Source organism: Dermacentor albipictus, unplaced genomic scaffold (genome assembly GCF_038994185.2).
Source record: "Dermacentor albipictus isolate Rhodes 1998 colony unplaced genomic scaffold, USDA_Dalb.pri_finalv2 scaffold_14, whole genome shotgun sequence".
NCBI lineage: Eukaryota > Metazoa > Arthropoda > Arachnida > Ixodida > Ixodidae > Dermacentor > Dermacentor albipictus.
Genome location: NW_027225568.1, coordinates 11014616 through 11035904, shown reverse-complemented (window position 1 = coordinate 11035904; position 21289 = coordinate 11014616). Strand labels below are relative to the sequence as shown.

At 49.3% G+C, this 21289-nt stretch overlaps 1 protein-coding gene across 5 annotated transcripts in view; it reads left to right on the top strand.

Annotated features, from left to right (window-relative positions):
* LOC135905848 (uncharacterized) overlaps positions 1-21289 on the top strand; it is a 68691-nt gene that overhangs the window by 23475 nt on the left and 23927 nt on the right. Inside the window, exon 1 of one of the 5 annotated variants that reach the window (XM_065436936.2) lies at positions 12891-13041. The exons of 3 other annotated variants lie outside the window; for them this stretch is intronic. The gene's annotated coding sequence lies outside the window, so the exon portion shown is untranslated. Of the gene's footprint in view, positions 1-12890; positions 13042-13268; positions 13409-21289 lie in introns of those variants that run through there. One more of the 5 variants, XM_065436931.1, reaches the window with a different exon arrangement.

The following is a 21289-nucleotide window of genomic DNA, read 5'->3' as shown; positions in this document are numbered from 1 at the left end:
GGTTACGAGGCCGACGACAACGCCGACGACGACGCGAAACCCAGGAACGGACGCCAAAGAGCTGCGCTCTAAAACGAAGTAAGACGCAACACTGACGGAGGAAAGAAATTCTGCAGATCCCCCTCACCATAGGAAACAACCTTGTGCTAAGCACACGGTCGATACAGGCAGGTAGCTATGCAGCATTGTTTGGGGCTCAGCAAAGCGTTACCAGGTTGTCTAGTGTGTTATTTGTAAAACCGGTGTGTTATGTGTGTGTGCGATGCGCGTACAGTGAAATAGAATTCCCCAAAATGCGCGCGTTTCACGACGGCAGCATGTCGAGGACGACGGTAACAACGATTGCATGGTTTCTACGAACGATCCAATTATTGTGAAAGAGGGGCATGGAGGGCGAGATGGGTAAGAAAATGCAGAAATTAAATGTTTTCTAACGGCTGCCCATGGTATCACTTGGAGAACACAAATGGGTGGCTTGACGGCCATACGGCAGTTCAATCTGAAGTCCCTGTCCTTTTTAGCCATACGAATGAGTGGCATGGTGTAAGGCTGCCCCGTGCAGCCTTGGCCGAGCCGTGATCACGCTGCCAAGGTGGAAGTTCCTGTAGCGTTGTCGTACTCGGACACTGTGTGCACCAGGAAAGACCGCGCCTTTGTGTTTGATTAAGAGGCTTGCTAACGAGGAGAAGCGCCGTCAAAGTCTGGTACGGGCTTTGGTAGCAAAGAGGAGGAGGCGCGTTGTTGTGCAGCGCTCAGAAATCAACGCTCACGGGAAACGTGATTTTCAGACGCTGTTTTAACAGATGCAACCATCTCCTGGCACGTGTGCTGCTGAGGTGTCATGTGCAACATGGGACTGTTTTTTTGAATATGTGCGTTTGTTTTTTCGTTGCGCAGGGCAGTGTCTCTACATATATGTGTTGTTTGCTGTTGAATGATCACGGCAAGCTCGACTCTCAAACACCCTTGCCTTTGGTGTGCAACGATTAGTTGCCTATTCTCACTAATCTTGTGGTTTCATCTTGGTTACGTCACTCTGTTCGCACCCTCTTCCGCTTTTTACAATCGACCGGTAACAATGATTGATTAAACTTTGTGTTTTGATCTTTTCACAAAGCGTTTTGTGGGCAATGTATCAAAGAAAATATAGTTTGTTCATCTAATTACTATCCTTAGAATATGAATGTGAATGAATGTATCTATATGCATCTTTCTATTTATGTATCTCTAGTCTTGTAGATAATTATGTCTGCCCGTCATGAAAGGACCACAGTGTGGTCTGCAGCATGTACTAAAAAGAGAGACAGAGAGAGGGAAATAACGTTTATTTGCACCCGCAAATAGAGTACCGAGGCGTCAAGAGTCTTCCTGTTTTTCCAGCTTGCTTCTCACTTTTCATCTGGCTGATGCTTCTTCGAGCTCAGCGGCGTCTATGGCCATGCGGATGACTTCTTTTTGATCCTCTTCCTTCGAGCTGGTCATTATTGTCTCCCAGGATTGTCTGTGCCTATTTGGTTTATTTTTCTAGGACACGTCCATATGTGCTAAGTAATTTTTTTTTACGTGTGCCACCAAGCTCGAGCGCACATAGCATGAGGGAATCAGACGCAAGAATCAGATTACGAAACTGGAATAACGATGCAACGACAATAGCGGTATCCCGAACACGATCATATCTATACAATCATCGGTCCAAGTTTGTACACAACTTGGTCCACTGGTCATAATAAGTTCTTGTCATGGAAACGACATGTGGTGCATGCATGGATGCATGTCATGAATTTATCTCATTCTTGTTATGCTATGACATTCATTGGAATCATGCAGTGGCTTGACATAGACTTTGGCGTACCTGCCAATCATATTGTGACATACATGGCATGAAATGTCAGTAATGTAACACATATTATTCTATCCATTATATTCATCTGAATTATAACATTCATGTCATGACATGATTGTCATTCATGTCGATTTCATTTCCTTGCAAGGTATATATCACGATATCTAACATATAAATGAAGTAACATGATATGTATTCATGCCATGACATCATTGTCATGAAATTGACAAAATGACAGGAGGGGATGAAGTCTAGGTTATTTCTTTATTGTATGTATTAGGACATGTGTTGTGAGACATGCGTGCATTACATAAGAATGACCCGGAATGACGTGCTGATACATGCATGGTCAGTAATGTCATGTCATGCAATTGATGCCATTCATGTCATGCCATTCATTTTAGGTCATGCACGCCTGTCGTGTAATTCATATTCAGATATATACCAAATTATTCCATATTTATCGAGTAACTACAGCAATATGTTATCATACCATTTGTAGTGGCATAGATGCCATCACAAGCCACGTCACGTCGTCGCTTTCATAACATGCGCTAGTATGTCTTGCCATGCATGTAATGACGCACATTACATGTCACGAAATCTATCATCCATATCGTGATATATATGTGATGTCATCCATGTAAGGTCATGCATGCATTTCATTCATACCCTGATATATATTGCGTTTAACAACCACGACAGCATCATTTTTTTCATACCATTAATACAGTTGAGGACAAATAGACGTGAATAGACAGATGCAGAACGCCCGAAGTTCGCAAACGACGCTTCGCATTGAAAAGCTAACTCGCAGAAACCTACGACACTTTGATGCGTAGCAGCCGCTCGCCAAACCGCACACGACACCCATTTGACGTCGATGATGATGCGGGCAAGAGGCTGATGCCGGTGCTGCTGCATGCACCGGCGTGTGCAACATTGAGATTCCGGCTGTCACGACAGTTTTTAGTGGATAGAAGCTCGTATCGTACTGGGAAACTTGATTTCAACAAGTAAGAGTTGAACTTGTATAATTATGCTGTAAATAATTTTTCACTTATACGCCCTTTGGACTCAAGAAGGCGTACGACATGTCCTTAAGAATTCAGAGAACGAACGCGTACACCCCTGACTCAAAGCTCCTTCCGACTATGCCTCCTTTGATGCACTCGTGTGACAGCGCGAATAAACCCCTGAAGTGGAGCGTCGTTTGACTCAAATGGGTTTGAAAATGCCGGTGTGACAGTGGTATGAGTTGTTTTGTGTGACAATAAATTTAGTATGAGCAACCTGTAATACATTTGCTCGTCAACAGTATTGTGTTATCTGTTTCGTAAGTGATTTTTCGACGCTTGACTTTAAATAGTTGTTCGTCCTCGCCTGCCTGATCACACCGAAAAAGTTACACCTTCGATTTTAACTCAGCGTAATCCGAGTCTCGTCTTGTCTGTCTCTCACTTTCTCTCTATCTCGTGTTTGACCAGTGCCAGTTCTGCAGTAGCAAGTTGCAAGCAGTCGAGTGCTTTAGCACAGGCGTATGCTTAGGTAACCCATTTCTAAAAAGAATGTGGACCGTTCTGTGTGGCATCTGGACTCCGCATGTTGTGTTGCGAGAGTACGGCAGCGGTGGTTTGAATCGCCTTGACTCCCAGGCGCTTTTGTTAGCCGTGAAACACGGACCCTTCAAATCGCAATCAAGCCTGATGCGGATCAATTTTTTGAGGTCGCGATCAAGAATAGTAGCTGCTGCACGGTCCAACAATTTGTATCGAGTTGTTTGAGCTCACTCAGCATTACGGTGCTGGCAACCAGCCTACGATCGCTGTGTACTGGATCCCGGATTCAGTAGACAGTAGATAAGTGCCCATGTAAAAGACCCCAATGCAGATTAGTCTCAGCGTCGCAGCAAGATGCCCGAGTCACAGAGGTACAAATTAACCGTGGGTTTAAACACCTCAGGCACGTCACATTCGGTTGTTGAGTCGCGTGAAGCGAGGGTAAAGCCGTCTCTTTTTGTAGTTGGGAAACGGCTTCGCGCGCGAGTTTCTTCACGCCTGTTCTTTTTAGTCTTTAACGATTCCTTTGCCTATTTCTTCGCTTTCCTTTTTAACGTGCAATGATATCGTATCACATAAAGCCACTCGCTGCACCAGCGCGAAGCTGCCGCTCCTGCCGACACCCAGCGGGAGCCCCCAGCGGAAGCTACGAGCCCCGGTGTCCGTTCGACATTCGAACCCACTTTGATGCGAGAGCTCATACGACTAACTGCGTGTCACGGATGGTAATTTCATATGCGAGAACGTTACACTGGCATGCAAAAGCAAACAAGCGCCACTTTACTAACAGCAGTCGTGACGCTTGTTATTTTTTGCACTCCATCATCATCAGCAGCAGCAGCCTATTTTATGTCCACTGCAGGACGAAGGCCTCTCTCCGCGATCTCCAATTATCCCTGTCCTGAGCCAACTGACAACAACCAGCACCCACAAATTTCCTAATTTCGTCGCACCCCCTAGTCTTCTGTCATCCTCTACTGCGCTTCTCTTCTCTTGGTACAAATTATGCCACCTTAATGGTGCAACGGTTATATACTCTACGCATTACATGATCTGCCCAGCGCCATTTTTATTCTTTATGTCAATTTTTTTTTATGGGGTTTTACGTGCCAAAACCACTTTCTGATTATGAGGTACGCCGTAGTAGAGGACTCCGGAAATTTCGACCACCTGGGGTTCTTTAACGTGCACCTAAATCTAAGTACACGGGTGTTTTCGCATTTTGCCCCGTCTTTATGTCAATTGGAATGTAGTCTATACTCGTTTGCTCAGATCCAAACCGATCTCTTTCTGCCTCTTAAAGTTATGCCTGGTATTCTTCGTTCCACAGCTCTTTGCGCAGTCCTTAACTTTCTCTGAAGTTTCTTCGTTAGACTCCAAGCCTCTGCCCCATATGTTGGCAGCGATAAAGTGCACTAATTGTATACCTTCCTATTCAATGGTAACGGTAAGCTTTGCTAGAGTACAAGTAGACGTAGAAGGGGTGGAGGTCCATTAGCATGCAATGGCCGAAGCTGCTCACAGTATTACGTCACATTTACTGACCACCGGGCCAGGTACACCTTTGAGTATGGCATACATAGCACTTGCAGTTAGTTCCCAAAGTAGTCTCCCGCCACAGTTAACCACGTGCGTGAAGGAAGACAGCTATCTAAAAGTATGTGGGATTTGTCTGTTCTCCATATTGTCTACCATGTTGCCGTTCCTCCTCTATAATATAGCCGCAATGTAGACTAGCAAGTATCGAACGCCATAAAAGCTACCCACGTACTCAAACACCTCGCACAAAACTCCTGACACTTACGTCTATTCAAGAGTTGTGCGGCTGCCAAGGACATCCTTAACGAATGTTACGTAATAAATTAGGGGTTTTAATTGCCAAAACCACTATCGCAGGTGGCACGCTGTGGTGGGGAACTCCGGAATAATTTGTACAACTTGGGGTTCTTTAACCTCCGCGTAAACCTAAGCACACGGGTGTTTTCGCATTTCACACCGGTCTAAGTACGGCTCCCGTAGCTCATATTTGATCCCGCGACATAGCGCTTAGCAGCTGAACCCCATAGCAACTAAGCAAATACGGCGAGTAAGGAATGTTGGCAGTTCGAGGAAGGTGACAGTCGGCAGGTAAGACAATTTGTTCCCATCCTCATTCTGCGAGAATCGGTACAAGTCGTCGAAGAATGACACCGTAGAGTGCACTGCACTTATTGTGATCACGTCCGCGTCCAAAATTTCAGACCCCAATCACCGTGTAACGACTGACGACCAGGCATGTCACTTATACGTGCAGTCGCCTGACAGCTGCCGGTCGCTGACATCGTCCACAGGACCTACTCGACCTCTCTTCAACACTTGCCGACATTCTCGACTTATTTTGCACCACCGGGTTTCAGATGAACTGCTTTCACGGCCAATTTATTTTTGCCAAAATTTGGCCACCTTGTCAACGTGACAGTTTTCTGATATTCAGTTGATCTTTTATATTTAATGTTGTCTTGAGATTTGAAGCGGTTTCACCTTTCCGCAAATGCCCGCATTTTTATCGGCCTCTGTTTATATTTTGGGAGATTTTTAATAGACGTAGATGTAGATGAGAGAGAGTAGATGTGCAAACGCACACGCAAGAAATGTCTTAGTACATTTCCCAGTATTCACTCAATGAATATATAGAACGTCTGCACTGCAAAGTTGTAGTGATGTGAAAAACAAAACTGTTCGAAACGAGTGAGTCACGAATATAACTCATTATAATGCGGGCTTGCGCTGGAAAAGAAAACAAACCCTAACGATGGCTGCTCGCAAAGTAGTGCTTTCTGTGAATCTGATCTATGGATCAAGGCATCGGTTCATCAGATTAGAATGCTGGCACATTTCAGCGCAATCTCTGGTGCTCAAGTTTGATGGAGAATGTACAGGCGCCCAAATCTTTAACTGGCTTGCGGGAGCGGCGACTTTTCCGTGCGTCAGCGCCGTATGACGGGGCGAGCAAGGAAACAGTCTGAAGCTAAGCGCATGCGGACAAAGCGCGCTCAGCTGGGCCCATCGTCTGCTACGCTGTTTCCAGCCTCGCCCCGTCATACGGCGCTGACGGCCGGAAACGTCGCCGCTCCCGCAAGCCAGTTAAAGATGTGGGCGCCTGTACGCCAGTATTCACTTTACGCACGCAATCTGATAAGATAAACCTCTTTCGCAACTGAGTTCGTGACAACATACTGGATATTAGAAACACATGCGGGCGCATCTTGAGCTAACCAATCACTTTGGAACAGCGGTTAGATGCTAAAGAAAACTCGCTCCTCCCCCCCCCCCCCCCCGCACACACACAAAAGAAAAAGTGTACAGTTGCTTAGAATATTAGCTGAAACACAGTGCTCATGTTAAAAAGGGCCCGCAAGACTGCACAGCGGCGCCAACATGCAAAAATTACCCGCCGTGGTTGCTCAGTGGCTATGGTGTTGGGCTGCTGAGCACGAGGTTGCGGGATCGAATCCCAGCCGCGGCTGCCACATTTCGATAGGGGCGAAATGCGAAAACGCCCGTGGTGCTTAGCTTTAAACGTGAAAGAACCCCAGGTGGTCGAAATTTCCGGAGTCCTCTACTGCGGCGTGCCTCATAATCAGAAAGTGGTTTTGGCACGTAAAACTCCGTAATTAAAGTTAATTAATGCCAAAAATTCAAAAGATAAACACTTTCCACTTACTGGTATTAATCAAACCAGCATATCGTAGTTCAATGAAGCGCTGTAGTCCAGGGGCCAGTTCCACCACGGGTACTGTTTCGTAGCTCATATTTCACGTGACTGTACATATGTCAGCACTATTTGTCGCAAAATCAGTGTTTTCTCTTTATATCTTAACATTAGACAGCCAAAATATATGTAGCAAAACCCTCATTATGATATTGCAGCACTTTTTGTTCAAACGTACATGTCGGTGCTGATCCATATGTTAGAAAGTACTGAAAATTTATCCAATGCTTTCCCCCAAGCAGCTGCTTTTATTCCTGATGATGCCAGGAAACCGAGCTTGATGCCAGCAACGCTCAGAAATCTGATCGGGAGCACGCACAATGTTCTCGCACACCTTGTGTGATTTATCGTAGCGCTGAGGTGCTTCTTGTATAGTGTAGACTAGTCCATTATTAAGACAGAAGTGCATGGTTGGGCACATGTGGTCAAGCTCATGAACTTGATTTGCGCCAAGAAAACCTGCCCAAGCTTTTATACTAGCTTCATAAGAACCCTACAGCATCATCGATAGGCTGACTGCCATTATTTGCACCAAACAGAACCATTAAACCAATGCAAATATTGGCGACGTAATTCTATCATACGAGTGTTCAAATTTGTAACTGTGAATGGGAAGTAAGTGGATAATTTGTGTGCGTAATTACCAAAGCTGCGTTAATTAACTTTATGGTAATAAATTTTAGGTGGGTAAAGAAAATTAGCACTTTGGAGCCGGTCCTCGAGATTATCTAGCGTAGCAAAGAAATTTTGAATAAACATGCTTCTGTAAGTGATTCTCGAAGTGAACACTCATGGAAAGCGTAACTGACGTAGAAAGAGAACGTCTGTAAATTCACAGAAAGAACAGCGCTTCAAGGCGGGACACAAAGGAGGAACCCCGCACACACTGCGCTAACAACTTGAAGCGCTGTTCTTTGATTATGAACCAACTACCCAATGTGCCCATCCTTACAAACCTGTAAAGTCAACCTGACCGCAACAAGCCTTTTGTGATGCTATCAATAGATGACCCCGTGAGCATGTCCCTTGTAGCCAGTCCTCTTTCGTTTATGCACGCTGTTTTTCAAAGGCAAGCAGTGTAAAGTTTCAGTGTAAATATAGCAGCGAACATGTGCCGCCGAAAGCTTGCTTGGTCGCAGAAACGATGCATCACGCAATGATGGTGGAGATTTATCGCGTCGCTGGCACCAAGACAATGAGCTGCCGCCGAGGGAAGGAAGACGACTAAAGTGAACAGCTTGGCAGCTGCTCACGGAGCCATGCCGAAGGTGATGGTGCCATTGTGACGAAATTTGGGGCGCCAATATTGACGGCTGAGGCGTTCTTGTATATTTTTCTTTCACAGCAAATCCGCTAAGAGGAAGGTTTAGCTCGTGTGCTCCTATCTAAATACATGTAAAAGAAGAATTCGTTTTTCTCGGCAACCATAGCAAGAAACTTGACGAGATTGGTTGCAGTTAAAAGAAAAACTTTGAAATGTTTTGAAAACGAAACTATCACGTTTACTACTCCATAACTCAGCAAAACGAATGATATCGCAATTCGGTGAATTGCAACTCATAGTACATTTAAAGCTGACAAAAATGATCTGTTATGCATGCATCTGAAACAATGTAGAAATTTGTAAATACAGCTTTTCCGAAACCCTTGTAGACAACGTAAGAATTTCACGTGATATATAAGTTGACATATCGCATTTGTTCGCTCTTAACCCTTTGAGGATCAATGACGTAAATATACGGCGCCGCGAGCGAACAATCACCTTGCGTAACTCACGCACACCGCAGAACCCTTAAACAATGTTCCACGCACGCTCATTAGAGAAGTCAGAATACGGCTGCCCTCAACACACACGAGCAACCCAGTAATAAACCTGCTTCCTTCCGTCGACGCAGGACACACGCTAACGGATCTAAGAGTTCTTCTTTGTGCATTTGATGCACTTACTGAAAACCTATGCGCTTAACCTTAGGAAATAAACAAAGTGGCAAACAAAAAACGAAGGTTAACTAATACACACGCGCGTTACTATAGGCCTCTCAACGATAACCTTAACCTTGAGGTTACTCAAAGACACACAAGAAAGAAAGCCTATCTACTTATTAATGAATACCTCGCCAAAGTTCATGTTTACAAAAAAACACGTCTTTCAAATCTCGAGCTTCTCAAACAAAACATAAAAAAGCTCATATCTTACATACTGAAATAAACTCTAGTCTCAAATCGCGAAAATTTGCAAATGTTCAAAAATAAAACAAAACAACACGTTTTCCACCTACGGAAGCTCTCTTGGCCTCCCACAACTGACTCGTACTATTTCAGCCGTACTCGAGGTGGTCGCGGTTTGAAAGCGACTCTGGCTACCGAGGAACAACAAAAGGGCTTACTCACTATCAGCTCCCCCAAGACGTTACAGTCTAATGCTAATTTGCGTCCTGGCGCTCGCCTTTCATCACGAACTCGATTGACCGCGTCGCTACTCCCTATCACCTCGTTTCGTCTTGCCACTTTGCGCTTCTTTGTACTACACGCTGAGCTTCGAAAAGAACGACGGAACGACGAGGAATATAACTGCCCCGTGCCGTTTGTCCGCGTCCGTGCAGGACCTGTTTCTCGGTCTCCTTTAGGCCGGTGTCTAAAACGTGCTTGACGCGCACACGTCGTCAACGATGACCGCACCCTTCTTTTCTTGGTGCTCTGCCTTTTTTGCGTTTGTCGCCGCCATTGGCGGCGTTACATTGATCACCGCATTCTGATCTTTACGGCGCTTCTTTTTAAGGTGCTGTTTCCTCGCACTCACTTTCATGCCGTCCTCTGGCGCCTCGTGCTTGCCGGTACACCTCTCTTCGGCCCGGATCGGTCTCTTACCCGCACAGTCCGAATGATCCTTAACTAAATCATTCCTCTCTTGGCTACCTAGACTGGCGGAGAGCCACACCGATCCCTGAACAATGCAGTTGTTCTTTCGTGAGCTACGCAGCTCGCAATCCTGAGAGCTGCCCTCAACTGCATCGTCCAGTTGGCACTTCACTTCGGCACGCAGATCTGACTCGACATGGGTGCTCGTGTCTGTCGGGTCAACAGTACCCTGTACCTCACTAACGACCTCGATACCATGAGATGCGACGCACACGCGCGGTAACTTTGCCAATTTGTTCGCAGCTGGCCTAGCTGTCTCTAGTCTTCTGTTGGCACAGCACCTCGTCGCTCTCAGTCTGGCCTTTAATGGCCTCTGTTGCCACTAAGGCATCGTTAGCTACTAGCACTTCGAGTTCACATATGAACGTACTGCTACTCTCACAGGTACTACTCCTTCTCTCGGCTTTCGACTGAAATCTACTGTCTACTTCCTCCCACTTTTGCTGCGTCCAGCTTACAGATTTCTCAAGCCGCTGCTGACTTTGCTCGATTAACTGCTCAAAACATTCAATCTCTTTGTTGAGTGCATCAATGTACTACCTCCTTACTTATGTTAGACATTCTTCCTGCGAAATACTCTTTTGTTCCTGCCTAGCTTATTTCTGTTCTTGCTTAAATTCATCCTGTTCTTGCCTAATTGCTTCCTGTTCCTCTTTTTTGCTTAGGATTCGTTTACTCATTTGTTCTATGAATTTCGAATCGTTGTTAATTTCTAGAATGGTTTTACGAATCACTGATTACTTCAAGTCCTCCTCTACATATACCTCGATCTCTTCACACAACCACAACAGGTCAGCTCTCGTCAAACAGATTAGGACCATGGTCCTAATGTGATGGCTCTGCGGTGACACAATACCTGCTGTGATACCCACGCAAATCAAAATGCAAGTAAAAGATCCCCAGCGAATTAAATTCAAAAACACACAGGAATTGAAGCCTGGTAAATCTTACAGCCAAGACCAAACGCTTACCTACTGAAGCAGCACCATATCACCAGTGCTTCTCCGCCGTATCCAGTCAGTTGCAAGAGGTGGTCAATCCCAAGTCGCCTCCAACTTCATCAGGATACCGGTCGGTCACCATGTGCCAACGTCCGTCAGCAGCCGTTGCTGTCTCCGAGTCGTAGGCCAATTTCACCACTGCCAACCCGATGTAAGATTCGTCGGACGATCTCGCAGCTGCCACCATTTGTTAGAGTTGTTGGACGATCTAGGAGCTGTAGGCCGATCTCACCGCTGCGATTCAGATGTAAGATTTGGCAGTCGTAGCTGTAGGAAGGAGCTTGAGTCTTCGTCAGGACTTAAGAGAGCAGGATTTATTTACATGTTACACAGTCTAGCGTGACTCCCAAATGGAGCTCTCAAGACGAACATACAGCAAACAGCTTACGAGCACACAGCTCACGAGTACATTTCGAGCACGACAACGAGCACACTCTAGCAGCCGACAATCGCTGCTTATAAACACTCCGCTCGACGTCATAGTTCGACGTCATTGTAGATGACCCGCCCTTTTGGAGGAGGCGGGCTCTCGACTTGGAGGGGGAGGAGGGCTCACACACACGCACACATAGGTGCAATGGTGCGGAGCCGACGTCAGAGGGGCTTCGTAGAACTCTGAGCCGACGCGGGTAGTGCGGCCGAGTAGCACATTGTCTTGCGTCGTGGTCGGCGCGTAGGAAGGAGCCCTCGTCAGCGTTCCCGCGGCAACTCCACCACCCATAGCAGAACAGGGCGGCGTTGTCGTGTGTCGCACAAAGCCTGCTTCGTCGAACTCGGAGCCGTCCCGGGTGGCGCGCCCGGGTAGCACATTGTCTGGTGTCTCGAAAAGCGAATGGGGAGGTTCCGCCAATTACCTCTGCTCGAGAACACCCCTGAGCTGACCCCTCGCCACGGGGCTGCCGGTTATCCGCAGTTCTCTGAAGTGCGCCACCGTCCCGGTTGGATCGGAACACGTGCAGTGGGCTGAAATAGCTGCAGGCCGATCCTAACAAGAGGCAAAGTTCTCACTGGTGTTCCAGTAGTCGCGGGGCGCGGTAGTGCTGAACCTAGCGTCAGAAGTTGGCGGCTCGATGTAATTGTATTCATTAAATCGTTTGTCTCGCTATTTGCAACAACGTGTCAATTTTTCGCGGTGGCGCCTCCAGGAAACGAATGCGGTAAAGGGGACACTAACGCTAGAACCATCACTAGTCCGTGGGTTGGGGCAAGCTTCGGCCTCCGCGGCCCCAACCCACGTGCCGCCCTGCTTCCAGCTTTGACGCCCCCGCTAGCCCTTGGGTGCCTCGAAAATCCTGCGCGGCCTGCTTTACTATAACCTCAGGTGCTCTCCTGAGGACTCCGTTTGCCGGTAATATGTGGCCTCCTGGTGCAGTGCTTGTAAAAAATCGAATCTATCGTCGCGACGCAAAAAGCGACACGTGACTTGTACAACACACTCAGAAACTTGCCCCTTAAGTCACAGCGATCACCAAACGGGGCGTCCGTGCCCATTGCCTCACCGCGCTGGCAGCCAGCGGCGGAGTGAACTAGGGGACAAAGGCATGCAACACGCGCTAAAAAAACCTCCCCCGTAGTGCCTAGGCAGTGTCATATATTCAAGGAGCAAAAGCCCCCAGATTTTCTCTCTCACGCCCTCTTACTCGCGCCTGTGTGCAAATGTCTGGCGATCCCTCAAATGAACATCTCGTGTGGTGGTTGGCTTCCGCGGCGCGCGTTTTGCGCCGCCCCCTTCGAGAGATGGCGCCACGCTGTGTGACCATGCCGGCAGGGTCCGGCGCGTCGCCGATAGTTGTGGTGGTCGTGAAATGGTTGTGGGTCATCGTCGTAATTACTCCAACCATTCTGCTTTGCCGGTAGCCATTCCGTGCTTACATCTGCTCTCGGATACAGAAGAGCCCGCATATTTTTTATATCCGTCAGTGCGTTTGGAACAACACTGAAGGCAATACAGAGACACGCCCTCCATAGGTATGTCCTTTTTCTTTTTTTTTCTACCCTGTTTTTTCAAAGCACAGAGAGTTAAAGAACGAGGGAAATTAAAATGCCGAAAGCATCAGCTCACAAGCCAAGAGCGCGGCTAGCAGACGACGAATGAGCCTCTACAGTGACGTGTTCGCGCGCCGAAAAGACAGTCTCACCATACGTGTACTGCGCATGTGCAATGCTTCCAGCGATTGCCGTTACGCAGCGTTTAGTGTGCCGGCGGTCTAAACGGTTTAAAGCCCCTTACGGCGGTCACGCCCGTCACACACTCGCTTCATCAGCCGTGCTGTGCGCATCGGTGTACCAACAGACCAGTCTGCTGTCGTCAACGGCAGTGCTTGCGACAGATACGGTCAGTGAAGGCATTTTATATTCCTATTCCTGACGCCGTCTTACAATGCTCCCTTTAAGAAGTGTTGCAGTTTGTGTTGTAGTACGTGTGTTGTTGCCGTGCTAGAGGTGTTTTACGTCTCGAGGTAGCGCGCTGCTTATGTCGTAGCCGCCGTGGTTGTTAGTGGCTGTGGTGTCACGGGATCGAATCCGGACAACGGCTGCACGTGGACGCAATAGCGAACGGCCTGACCTAAACGCCCAGTGATTCTAGGCCGAGACCAGTCCAATTTCGGGCTGCCCAATTCCGTGTAGTTCAGTTATGGCCATAGCGATATAATATCAACTACTTTTCACTTCGTTTGGTGCGCACTCGGGCGAGGTTATGGCACGAAAAGCAAGAACTCCCTATCAGTTTGCCAAACAGCTGTTTCCAAAGACCGGTCGCTTATATTCACTCTTCCACGTATAATGCGACGCTACTCATTTGCGCGAATCTGTCTCGCAGCATTTTGCTGCGATTTCATGTGAGCACTACATGGTTTATACCGTACTTGAAGCGAACGACCAATGGTAGCCCTATATACCTGCAAATCGAAAAAAAAAACGCAGGAAGTTATGCACTGTCGGAGGTTACTTGCAGACTATTTAGGATTTTCTCAAATGTTTTTGAGGATGGGTAAAGATAAACAAAAAAGCGAGCACCGGTGCAGAAATGAGCAAAAATTCTGCGGCAGGCACGGTGATAGGGTGGCCGTCTCTTGAAGAAAATAGTCTGACATCTGCGGAGAATTCAGCCCCCGCTGAAGCGCCGCTTGCGAATGATGTGCCAGCTATTGGCGTCGCACAGTATGGTAGGGCCACTGAAATTTTGGACAGCTGTCGCAGTGGGTTGGTAGAAAAAAAAATGGTGTAGTATCGGCGCTGTGTGACTGGGCCGTTACTGAGTGCGTGGTCGCAAGTCCCTGTCTACCGGGGGCCGAACTCTGGTTGGGTTGAAATATGAATGCCTGTATGTATTTCAATTTAGGTGCTCTATAAAGGAACATGTGGGCGTGGTTGTCAGCGTACCTCTACATCCCGTATGCTCCGTTTGGGCGTTCAACCAGGTTTTTTTTACTTGAACGACTTGCAGTTAAAGCGGAAGATAGGAACTTCATTGGACACAGAGGCCTCTTCCTCATATGCAATTCATTCAGAGGTCTCCACTTATGCATTTGAAGCAGAAAAAAATGTGTATGCTCGTGATGTTGGAGAGACAAAGGATTGTGCAGGAACGAATTGTTCGTCATGTCAGCCTGGTTACGCCCACTGCAGGGCAGAGGCCTATCCCATACTTCTCCCACTACCCCGGTCATGTGCTAATTGTTGCCATGTTGTCCCTGCAAACTTCTTAATCTCATCCGCCCACCTAACTTTCTGGCACCCCTGCTACGATTCCCTTCCCTTGGAATCCAGTCCATAACCCTTAATGACCATCGCTTATCTTCCCTCCTCATTACATGACCTGCCCATGCCCATTTCTTCTTGATTTCAACTAAGATGTCTAACTTGCGTTTTCTCCCTCATCCATTCTGCTCTTTTCTTATGCCTTAAGGGAACAGGGTAGGCAAATTTTCCGAAAAAAATCGATTTGTTTTTCTGTTATTTAAAATCTCTATTTTTTCCTTAACATGGCCCAGTGTTTCATTTGCGCGGACGCGAAATATTTACCTCACAATCAACATTTTTCCAAACCTGGGCAGCATCCAGCCACGCCCCCTTTGAAACATGCTCGGAAACTTTGCCTCTCCTAAACTGAAAAAAAATTTTTTTCCCCGCCTATTTTTTGTCACGTTTAGCGGTATGGCTGTCACTCATGTGGCAACAGTGAAAACCTAGCTAGCATATTTCACTTAGCCAAACGAATCCTAAGACGCAAGTGGATTACTCGCAACGCGCGGCGTCTTGCTCGTGCTTTGGCGTGTTTTCGCGGACAATCGAATTTATTTATACTTTGGTGCTGGGTATTTAGCGGTAATGCAATGGCGAAGCCAAAGAAATGCTTTAAAAAACGTGTCTTCCACGGAAACCGGCATAAGTAGACGTCCAATGACGCCAATTCTCAGCAACACAATCCAGGAGTGGGCGCCGCGGCCACCACGTGAGCGTCTCCATCGAAGCTTTCGCGCTCGGCGGAACGCTTGAAGCAGAACGCCGGTGTTTCAGCAGCTCTCAAAGCCTGAGGTTCTCCAGAAATGTCTCCATGGAAAAACTCAGAACGCGAATGAGGCGTTCAACAAGGTTTTATGGGAGCGCGCTCCGAAGTAGTAGTAGTAGAAAACTTTTAATGAGATCGTTTAAGAGATTCGCGGATTCGAAGCCTCCGTCGTCTTTCTTGGCGCCGGCGACTTGAGGCTTCTCTTCAGCAAGGTTGGGCCCCTAGTCCAGGGCTCCACTGAGTCGCGCTGCATCAGCAGCGTGCCGCACTAAGGCCCTTTGGGCCGCGAGCTCGCTGCTGGTGAGCCGGCTCTCCCATTGCTCCGCACTCGGGAATTCGTGTTGGTGGAATGCTTTATTTCGTTCGCACTCCCATGTGATGTGGTATAGTGTGGGTGTGTCGCCGCACCAGGGGCAGTTTGCTCTGTATTGTGTTGGTGACATCTTGTTATAGATGTACAAGTTGGGGAAGGAGTTTGTTTGTAGCCTACGCCAGCCGACTGCTTCCTCCCTCGTGAGGGCTTTGTGTGGTGGTGGGTACTTGAATCTAGTCCCCCTGTATAGTTGTAATGTCTCTGTGTATCCCCCCTCGCATGCTAGTAGCTGAAGCTCCAGAACATCTGACATGCCTGCTCGGTATGTAAGCCCTCGAGCTAGGCTGTCTGCTCTTTCGTTCCCCGCTACGCCTGCGTGGCCTGGGACCCAGATTATGTGTTGTATGGGTGTCTGCTCAGCAGAGGCTGCTGCCCCACTGATTATCCTGAGGGCCATGCCACTAATTCTGCCCTTCGTATAGTTTTTACACGTGTCTTTCGAGTCTGTTAAGATGTTTAGGGATCGGCCTTTCCTATAGCCTTCTGCTACCGCCAGCGCGACGGCAATTTCCTCGGCCTCCGTTATGCCCACGACCTCCACTGAGGCGCATGTGGCCATGTCTCCTGTGCTATTAGCTACCACCGTAGCGGCTAAGCGCTTCCCTGCATGTACGTACATGGAGGCGTCCGTATAGACTGTGTTCTCTGACCGGCCTAGCCTCCTTTCTAGCTGCTCGGCCCTTGCTGTTCGTCTGTCCTCGTGTAGGTTAGGATCCATGTTTTTAGGCAGGGGTCCTACATTAAAGGTCTTTCTAAGGTCGTCCGGTACGTCCGCGTATCTGTCTACCAGTCCGCACGTGTTCCGACCCAACCTTCTCAGGAGCGCCCTTCCCGTAGAGGAGCCTCTGAGTCTGATGAGTTGTGCCCCCAATTGAGCCTCGGCAAGCTCATCGAAGGTATTGCTGATTCCGAGTTGGAGTAGCTTCTCGTTTGATGCGTTTCTGGGCAGGTGTAGAGCAATCTTGTGCCTTCCTGAGAATACAGTCGGCTTGCTCTCGCTCCGCCTTTGTTGTTGCGTGGTAGGGCAAGGAGTACATAACTCTGCTAACGATTAGGCTGTTGACGAGTTTGAGGGTATCTTCTTCTTTCATCCCGTACCTTCTCTGAGAGACTCTACTGATCATTCTGCCAACCTGCTCCGCGGCTCTTCTCAGCAGGCTGATGGTATGGCTGCATTTTCGGCTGCTCTGCAGCCACATGCCTAGGATTCGTACCATGTTCTGCTCTGGGATCAATTGCCCCTCTAGAACTACTTCCAGCGAGGCTTTGGTAGGATTTCTTCCGATCCTGATGATTTCCGACTTCTCCGTCGAACATCTGAGGCCTCTCTCCCTGACGTAGGTGTCTACGCAGGTCGCAGCTTCTTGTAGTCTGTCCTGCTTCTCCCCTAACGATCCTTGGGTGACCCACACCGTGATGTCGTCGGCGTACATCGCGTGTTGGATGCCCGGGATTTCCTTGAGGCGTCTTGCTAGCCCGATCATCGCCATATTGAACAGGACGGGCGATATCACGGAGCCTTGGGGTGTTCCTTTGCAAGGCGTGGTGAAGACGTCGCTTCTCAGCTCGCCTAGTCCCACGGTCGCTGTTCTGTCGCTCAGGAAGGCCCTGATGTAGTCGTGGGTTCTTCCCCCGCAGTTGGTGTTGTTGATGCCTTCCATGATGGCGGCGTGGCTCACGTTGTCGAAGGCTCCCTTTATGTCGAGGGCCATGACAACGTTTTCGCCACTTCTCGGCATTTTCTCGAGTACTTCCTCCTTGAGTTGGAGTAGTACGTCCTGCGTAGACAGGTGGGCTCTGAACCCGTACATGCTGTCTGGGTACAGTTGGTTCCTCTCTAGGTGCGACTGGATCCTTTTTGTGATTACTTTCTCGTACATCTTGCCCAGGCACGACGTGAGGGAGATCGGCCTGAGGTTCTCGACCTGGAGTTTCTTGCCTGGCTTCGGGATCATTACCACTACCGCGTGTTTCCACTCGGACGGCACTTTTCCTTCGTGCCAGAGCTTGTTGAAGTAGGCTGTGAGCTGATCTATGGCGCCATCGCTGAGGTTTCTTATGAGCGAGTTCTTGATTCTGTCCGCCCCCGCTGCTGTGTTTTTTGTTGCTGACCTGATCGCCTCGACGACTTCCTCTCTCGTTATGGGCCGATCCATGGTGGGATTCTCTTCGCCCTGGTACTCTTCTTGGTAGCTTTCGACCTGGTCTCTGCCGTAGCATTTGACCCGGACTTCCTCGAGTAGCTGTTCGTCCGTGCCCGTGTACTGGTGCACCAGCCTCTGAATCGATTTGCCGCTTTCTGATTTGTTCTTGCTCGGGTCCATGAGGGACTTGAGGATCTGCCACGTCCTGGCCGTGCTGAGGGTGCCGTTCAGCGCGTTGCTGAATTGCTGCCATCCTTGCCTAGCCAGCTGCGTTGCATACTCCTCCGCTTGTTTAGTTATTTCGGCTATTTTAATCTTTAGCTTCCTATTGAACTTCTGTCTTTTCCAATGCTTGGTGAGGCCGCGTCTCGCCTCCCATAGCTTGAGGAGCCGCTTGTCCACCTCCGGAGTTTGTTCGGTTCTATCCACCTCTTTAGTATAGAGTTCTTGGATCTGTCTGAGTTGCTGGCTCCACTCCTCCGCAGATACAATGTCGCCCTTGATCTGCTTGCAGTGTGCTCTGAAGGCGTCCCAGTCCGTTAGGCGGACCTTGCCTATTTTCCGCTTGATATTGTTTGCGGTTGTGCTGATCCTTATTATGTGGTGGTCGCTTCCAAGGTTCTCGAGCAGGTTCTCCCATTCTGCTTGTCTGGCGCCCCTTACGAAGGTTAAGTCAGGGCACGTGTCTGAACTGACGCTGTTCCCCTGTCTAGTTGGGTGGTGTTCGTCGGTTAGCAATTCGCACTCTGCCTGTTCTGCTGCAGCGCAAATGCCACGTCCCTTCTTGTCGTCTTTATTGTAGCCCCACCTCGGGCTCTTGGCGTTGAAATCACCTGCTATTACTAGGGTGTTGTTCCCCGCGAACTTTTTCGCCTCCGTAAAGAGCCTAATAAAGTCCCCATCTTTCTGTCTGGGCGGGCTGTATAGGTTTATAATATAAGTGCTTTTAGATCGTGCTTTCTTTTTGGGGATTATCTCCGTGATCACGTGTTCGATCCGGGTGTCCTTTATTTCGTTATGTGCTATGGCTACTACTTGTTTGCTAATGAGAGTTGCCGTACGGCCATTTTCCTGACACGTGTAGCCCCTAAGCGTAGGGGTGCAGTTTGTTTCCTGTAGCATAATTACGTCTGGTGGGGTTCCTCTGGCATAGATGAATTGCTGCAGGAGGCCTTGTTTTTGCCTGTACCCCCTGCAGTTCCACTGCCACATCTCTAATTGTTGGAAGCGTTCTGCCATGATGGGTTACCATTATTTGCGTTGGGGGTTTCTGTGCCGAACCTGCGTTCGTTAAGTAATCTGTCTCTAGCATCATTGGTTATTCTCTGTGTGTTTTGGCTCTTGATGTGCGTCCTGACATTCTGTTCTAACAGGGCAAACTTTTGTTGTCCCTGCTGCATTTCGCTTTTTAACTGCTGCATCTGCTCTTGCATCTGCCTCTGCATGTTCATCATGAAGGTTTTAAGGTCATCGTTGGAGGTCCCTCCCTCGTGGTGTTGTTGCCCCGTCTCCATCGCCCTAGGCGGTGGGGTCAGAGTCCTAGGCGGGGCATAGCCTGTCCTCGATTCACGTAGTTCTCTGATAACCTCGCTTAGCTGCTTCCTAAGCTGCTCAAGTTCACGTTTAAGTGTCGTATTTTCCTCCGCTAGCTGTTTCTCGCGTGCGGTTTGTGTGTTGTTTGTGTTCGAGTGCGGAGCAAAGAGTGATTTGGGAGGGCCGTCTCCCCAGCTCACCTTAACGCCGCCGCTCTTCTTCTTTTGCTGTCTCTGCCCTTGCGTCTGCTTCTGCTGTTGCTTGTCGTTGCCGCCCAGGGGTGGGAAGGACTCGTCCTTTTCGGATCCCCGGCTCTGGCTCCGGTTCCGGCTGCCCCCGCGGCTGCTCCGGCCCGACTCCTGACTCTCGTCACGGAACCATCTTGGTGTTCTTCCCCGGCTGCGGCCCCGGCTACGGCGTTGCTGCTGCAGGGGGCCCCACCGCAGCTCGCTCGCCGACTTGAGTCGCTGTTTGCAGTCTCTCGTGCCCGCCACGTGGTCGCCGCCACACAGCAGGCATTTGGGTGTGCATGGGTGGTCTGCCGCCGGGTTCTGGAGACCGCACTGTCTGCAGGCCCTAGTCTCCCGATTCGGGCAGACGTCCATTCGGTGCCCCTGTTGGCCGCAGGTGTAGCATACCTGCCTCGTGGGCCGGTACGGGTAGCACCAAAATTCTCCGCTGTGGTAGAGAACTTGCTTCGGGAGGGTGGGGCCGTCGAAGGTGATGATGGCCGTGCTGGATCTCCCGAGCATTCTGGCTGTTAGGATCTTCACGCCTTGCGTGCGAACTCTGAGGCTTGCCTTGAGTTCCTCGGGCGAAGTCTCCGGATCCACTCCGTGGATCACCCCGCGTAGCGTGCCGTCCGGCGCCGCCACGTGTGCGTTTACGGCGTAGTTCTTGCCTCCGAAGCTCAGCTGCTTGATGCGCATAATCTTCTTGGCCGCTTCTTCGTTGCTGGTGCTCACAATTATGATGTTCGATCCAATGCGCAGCCGGATGATCAGGTCTTCTTCCTTACATCCCCGCTCGGTAGCTGCGACTACCGCCCGCGCCACGTGGTGTTGGTGCAAGTCTCTGACTGCGAGTCCTCTCGGCCGGAGGACGATTTTAAAGTCGTCTCTGGGGAGCGGAGGCAGGCGTCGCCTCGGCGCTCCCTCCCTCTCCTTCTTCTCCGCCGCGGCTGGCGCGCCAGCTGCGTTCTTCGTCGCCCCTGAAAAAGGCGCGCAATCTAGGCCGTTTCCCGCCAAGACTTGCTGCTTGCCGCCGCCGTCTTGGCGTTTCCGTTGTTTCTTCGACATGGCGACTATCCAGTCGTCTTCTTTTTCTCTGTCGATTCCGCTTACTTGTGAGCGTTGGATCGTTGAGGTGCTGCTTCCCGGGGCTTGGATCCCTGCTGCAGCGAGGCCGTCTCGGTCTTGCTGCATGTGGGCCACTTCGATGGTGTCGTGGAAGTCTTCTTCCATGTTTTCCTGGGATTCAGCCGAAAATCTTGTCGGTCTTAAGGTCACGGGTTGGTCGTAGCTCGGATTGCTCGTTCGGGACATCGCTCCGATGCGTCTTCACCGCGGGCCGAAGCCGGGAAGGCCGCGGAGCCCCGTACGTAACGCCCTGCCGACCACGTGGGAACTTCAAATGCCGATAAAATCCGAAAAA